Here is a 6784-nt window from a genome sequence, read left to right as displayed (position 1 = left end):
CGCGGTGTCCCAGATTTTTTCCCCTGCTTTTTCCCCTGTCTCAGTTTCAAATGCCGTGACCGAATCGGCTTTTTCGCCGTTAGCTTTTAGCCATTTTAACGTGAGTTTTATCTTATACTCATCGTACTTAATAACTCGATTCTTCAATATCATAATTAAGATCTGTACTGTAGCTTTCTCGTCTGCAGACATACACGCTCCCATCTTAATGACTACCCAGCCGCTCACCTGCAGTCGAATGGAGAGGCGACTGACCCGGGTATATGTGCTCAGTCAGTCCAGCCGCTGTAGCAAATCGTTCGGCTGGAGGTCTCCCGGCGCCGCAGTGCCTCGACCCTATCACGTCGGGGTCACCGTTTGTTGGAGGTGAAGGGGCACGGACTCCGATATGCAGGATCGAAATCAAAATCAGCTTTATTAAGCAAGCGTGCTCTTTATATACTTTTCTACCAAGGCCAGTAATTTTCTACTTTACTTGTTTACACCATCGCGTACTCTAAAAGATCACGTTCCCACCGAAAAGGGAATCTCTCTTCTGTGTGAGCAGCACCTCCTTACCTAGGGAGGAGCTTCACACAACTTCTTCCTCTGCCAGAACAGTGCTGCAGCTGCTTATTCCTCCCTGTTAGTTCTACCAAATTCAACCCTTCTTTTGCCTCAGTCCCCACACAGAGACTTTTTTATTAGTTTGCAATATTCACAGTCTGCACTTGCCAAATATTTTTTGCCTTGTAAACTGGAGGAAAACTAAATCCAGAGCTGCGCAAGATCTGACATAGTGCCAGGTCTCGTTTCCTGTTCACCCCAGTAGAACTGCCCCCTCCGCTGCCCTCGGTGCCTGCCGGGCTGTGGGTGAGCGGGACCAGGGGTTTGCTCTCTGTCTCAAAGCCGGTACGGAGACATCCTGGCGCCCTCTCCAGTCCTGCACCCACATCGGGAGCGTGTCTTCCAGCAAAATTTAACTTTGACAGGCATGGTAATAGAGGTGACTTGTTTCTTGCATGTGCTTCAATGCACGAAATACAGTAGAGCACACTAAAGGCGATATATCGTGCTCTGACTGCAGAATACCTTTTTTGATCTACCATTCAAAATCATCTTTACTAGCCCATTAGTTTTACCACTGTCCTTGGTTGTTACTTCAGCAGCTTCCAGTGCAGTTATTACTTTCTAATCACAAAGGCTTGTTTCTTGCCTGTCCTTTGTCCTCCATGTATTATCTGCCCAAGAATGATTTTTGAATGAGCCCAACATGAACAAACGTAATTGGTTTAAATTGGTTTAATTTCATTATTAATTCTTTCCGCCATAGGAAAAGAATATCAAAGTGCAAAACCTTAAAGTGCATTTCAAATTACTGAGGATCGCATAACATAATAAAGAGCAAAAAATCCCAAAGTCTTTGGAAAGATATTGCTCTACTGGTTTGATGAGAAATTATTAGTTGTAAAACTATGGCAACCCCCGATTAGCATTTTTAACAATGGGACTAGATTAGCATAACTGTAGTGATTAGTGAAAATATCCAGCTGCTAAAAACATTGCTGAATGAAAAATAGTGCTTGGTTTGCACGGGCACAGTCATGTGTGGTTTGTAGCTATTTCACTCCAGAGGCCAAGAGACTTGGCACTTTGTGGCTGAGAGGGGCTGAGCTGAGATTACTCCAAAAATACTGGCAATCTCCAAACCAAGCTGAGGAAGAGTCCTGGTAGTTTCAGTTAGATTAGATGATCGTTGTACGTCCCTTCCACCTGAACTATTCTATTCGTGACCTTTCTCGTGCATGGTCTGTAGAGGACAATTCGAGCAGGTATATTAAACAGAGCTTACGCTCAGTTGGAAGAAGGACACTCCTCATTCCATCGCTGGGACGGCACGATGTCTGCTGCTGCAGTCAGTGTGAGTTATCTCACATTGTCTGTCCATACAGGTGGTCTGTGCAACACAAATTTAATGCATGTAGAAGGCTCCCAGTGGGCAGCTTTGGAGGCTGCAGCTGTCTGTCCCAGGCCCAGATACCTAACAGACAGGACTAATGTGGTCCCCTCCGCTTTGCGCTTTAAATGAGCCCTGGAGGTGAAAGATGTAATTTCACATTTTTTTCCCCCAATTTCTGCAATTCCTATTTACCACAAAGGCTTGAGATAGCGCTGGTATTGCGTGCTCGTGGCCCTGCTGAGTGCCTACGGAGCATTAGCAGACTGTTGCTATTGCCCTGTTCGGCACCGAGCAGTGATGCTCTCTCCCGGGAGCACCATGGTTGAGCAGACAGCGCTGCCTTTGCTAGAGCAGCGAGGGAGTTACAGTTGGGGTGGACGTCAAAACACACACTGCTTTTGAGCTAACCTACAGCAAATCCCTGTTAGTGAAAACTCCTGCAGATGCCTATTGGCAGAGACTTACACAACACCTACTGTAAAATAGTTGAATCATGGCAGAAAAACAGTCGCATCCTCCAGCGAGGGGGGTTCTTTTTTTTTTTTTTTAAAAAAAAAAAGGCAGCCACTTGTCAGCACATCAGATAAGAGCAGCCGCAGAGAGCAGCAGGTTATATAACTGAGGGGGTTGATTCCCAGCCTGGGGAAGGTGCTTTCGGGGCTGATCAGAAGCTTATGGCCAGCCTGCACCAGGCACTTCGTTAGGGGACTGAGACCATACCTAATTCAATCCAAGCAGAGCGCATGGTACAGAAGTATGGGAAGCTTTGAAGCAGTGGATAACAACTGGATGAGAGCAAAAGCAGCTCGGTGTGGTGGTGTATGCCACACAACTCATTTCTCTGACCAAGAACATGAATTATTTTCAGGCAGTTCCACCAGTGACACTCAGGAAATAAGACCATGTAACTATTAAAGCCCACACTTCCACTATTTCATCAAACTTTTGATATCTTGATGGTTGAGTCACCATCCCTGGATGTGTTTAAGAGACGTTTAGATGTGGTGTTGGGGGATATGGTGTAGGGGAGAACTTTGTAGAGTAGGGTAGATGGTTGGACTCGATGATCCCAAGGGTCTCTTCCAACCTAGACAATTCTATGATTCTATGATCTTCCACAATCTGTTCTAGAAGCAGAAATACAAAAGTGTTGTAGGTGGTCACTGGTAGCTGTAAGAGCATCTTTTCACAGATTCACGGTATATAGGATCCCCTTATCTGAATCTCAGACTTGAACAAAAAGCCTACTTCAGTGTGCCATCATTTGTCAACAGTTTTTCTCTTTACATTTTTCCTTTTAAATCAACAAGAAAAAAACAACAAACAAGATGAGCACTTGAGTGCTCAAAGAACAGGAAATTTCTAATGCTATTTCCTCTGGTGATTTTAACAAAATTACTTTGCATATCTGATGATCTGTATTCATCATTCTCATGCTGGATGTCTCAATTTTTGTTGACTTACATTCTCATCATGCAGTTGCACATCCTACCCTTGCATTAGTTGTTAGACAAGGCAAAACATTCATCTCTTGCTGTGTTGCCATTATGTGCTGTGGTTTATTTTGATTCCAAGTTGACTGTTTTGGTCACTTTCTGTTTGGCTTGGCTTTGGCTCCCCGGATATTTTTGTTGGTTGACAAACCCCTCTGCACAAGCATGGAGGTGTGTGTTTAACCATTGGCACGGCTTGCATCCTGCTTCCTCCTTTCTCTGAGAGCTTGATTAGCCTTTTGCTATGTTAGTTTTGGGTTGGGTTTTTTTTTTTTTTTTTTATTATATACTTTCAGGATCTTGTTTCTCTCCTGCTTCATGCAGTGTCCTTCTGATACACATGCCTACCTGTTGCATTCATTCCTTTGTGGATGTTAGAAGTCCGGGACTACTGAGCTCCAAGGATGCCCATCAGCAATCTCAGCTTAGACATGGTTATGGGCCTTTCCCTGTATGAACCAGTCAGTAACAGTATCGTCCTTCTGACACAGATTATTCATGCGACCTAAACATAGTCCAGAAATCAAGGGCTATTATCCTAAGAAGTAGTAAGATGCTCTTTGGACAAAACAGTGGAGATGTCCTCTGTTCCAGATCTGTCACAAGTTGAGATCAGAGAACAGAAGCTATAGTTACAGGGCAGTAGCTACTCTCTTCATTTAAGTCTGCCACATAAAGCATTGTGGCAATTGCAAATTAAAAAGGAAAGCATCAAATGAAACAGTAGACACTACTTACAGTAGACACATGGCCAGTGCACAGTCACAGGACAGATCGCAGTGGCAGAAGCCATTCTGTAGAGTGACGCACCATAAAGCAATACACAGTGCAGCAAAAGGATGCTGGCTCACCACCCCGAGCCCTGCCTTTATCCCAAAAGTACTATAGTCACTGCCTCCTGGCAATCGAAAATACCTCGCATGGACTGCCTGCAGGTTCTGAGAGCGAATGCATGATGACCATTCTGAAACATGGTGATGCTTCCATCAAGCTCATGTTGATGCCAGGTTGCGGACTAGCATGTGTGTGCACACAGAAGGCTGGACACCACGGCTCTGGTCTCATCTCCTGTCACCGAGGTGCACGTGGACTGCAGGGCTGTGAATGTCACCTTCAGGTAAGTCACCTGAAGCGGCCCGAGGACAAGGCAATCCAGCACTAAGGAAAATCTGGGTCTGATTTCCACATGGGTTTATTTGAATAGCCAATGTGGAACAGTTCTATTGCAAGGTGGGGTCTTATTTCCTGGTGGGTATTTCCTATGAAAAGTCTCGGCTACAAGCCAATTGAGATGGAAGCCAGTTGGCATGGACTCCAATCTCATTCAAAGATGAGCAGATTAACATGATCTCTGATGTTCTGTGGTAACTTACTTGACTTACATTGTGTCGTAGATAATTATTTGGCCATCCTCAAATACCTAACAGCAATGTATATCAATGGATGCACTAGATAAATATGGGTTTAGTTAATTGTAAAGTGTCTCTACTATCAATGTTAAGATTCAGTAATGCACATGAATTTGCCTTTCAGTTTAGATTTTTAAAATTTTCCAAGCGATACAAGGCACAAAATTATTTTGATGCCAAAAATTCACATGTTTTTGTGATGTTTATTCCATTCCCTTTCCAAAAAGAGAACTTGCATATGTTATTTCTGGCTTTTTGGATTACTTTCCAAGTACCTTCCAAAGAAAGCTGAAGCAAAATTTCCCCATGAGAAATGTTTTCTTGTGTACTGCTGAATTTTCCAGGGATAAGGTTGTTTTCTCATCTTCCAGAGAAAAAGAACCCTGGTAGTTTATGTAATCAGAAAGCTCTGCTATCAAAAAAATGAACATTGGGGAACTAAAATGCTACTTTTGTACTGTGGGTGGGAAAAAATGGTAGCAAAAAAATCTCTGACAGATTATTTCAGCTTTTTTTTTTTTTTTTTTCACAAAAAAAAAAAAAGTTAAGAAGCAATAAATCTAGTGTCACTATCCGAAACAAAACTAGAAAATCAAAGCGCAACATTTTGTCAGTTTGAAAGTAAATGCTAGTTAAGATTACCTGGACAGACTCCCAGTAACCTGGATTATGAAGCCTAAAGTCACTCTTGACCTGCAGAGACCCTCACACCCAGTTCCAGTCTAAGGGCCAATAAATGCACCTTAGGTCTGTTCCATTCTAGAAAAAAAAAATATTAGAATGATAGACTACTTTGCAGAGATTTGCATATAATACAGATTCCCACCAGTTCTAACAAAACCAGGAGTAATAATGTAATTTTCCAGCTCTTGATAAATGAAGCCTCCAGGAACGGGAAAACGTTCTGCTGCTTCTGCCTGAAAACATGTCATTCACAAAGCGATGCTGAATGTTTCTCATTTCTTGACTAGTGTGTCTGCAGTGTGACTTGTGAAATAACAGACACAGCTTAAAGAAAGCTATATCTCACCCATCTACTGAAGCATTCATTTGCTATGTGTACAAAACAGGAAGAGGAAGCAGCAATTGGCTCTATCAGGACAGCATCTGCCGACAGCATGGCTGTTCTGTTTATTACAGGTTGACATGTTGGAACCATAAAAAAAAAACAAGGAAACCCAGCTTTCCAAATCAGCAATCCAAAACTCTTCATGATTTCTTTAGCTTCTCTCCTTTCTAAGGTGGTTAACCATGCACGGGACTTGGGATGCTAACCTGCAAGACACTGGGAACCCATGCCTGCCATCGAACAAACACAGAAAGACTTGGACGTGTTCAGCACCTGGTAAAGCCAATCCCATAAGGGCTACAGAAAGGTAAAATTTCAAACCTTATCTTTAATAAAAACATATGTAGTGTTCTTGTATGAAGTATGATCATCTGATTGCACATGGGCCAGTTCTCATGGTTTGCTGAGGTCCTTCACCAGCTGAACCACAGCAAAAGGATGTCTCTGGGTCCTTGTCTGGAGTTTTGGCCTGAGAAGCCCGTCCTTTCATTTTGCACAAGGTGAAAGGATCAGAGAAGGTTAAAGGGTCCCTAAAAGTCCTACTTCCAGAAATTTTCCCTGGCAGAATACCCCGCAATCACTGCTCCCAAAGACCTCTCCAAACCCAGGTGTAAAGTCAAGGTGGATCAGTCTAAAGGAGAGTGGAAGCACACCCAGCTGCAGGAACACCATGAGGCACTTTGGCTGCAGCACCCCAAGGAGGCTGTGTGGGCAGTGTGGGCAGCTCTATGCCCGTACATCTGTGGTGGGAGCCACACGCTCTGCTCCACTTCTCAGAAACAGCAGCACAAACTCTAACCTTTTGGTTTGCATTTTGAGTGGAAACCACATGAACCCTGTCTTCTCCAATTAAAAAAAACCAATGCTGTTCCCT

Source organism: Vanellus vanellus, assembly GCF_965231255.1.
Source record: "Vanellus vanellus genome assembly, chromosome: 10".
In the NCBI taxonomy this organism is placed as follows: domain Eukaryota; kingdom Metazoa; phylum Chordata; class Aves; order Charadriiformes; family Charadriidae; genus Vanellus; species Vanellus vanellus.
This window is presented reverse-complemented; position numbering follows the sequence as displayed.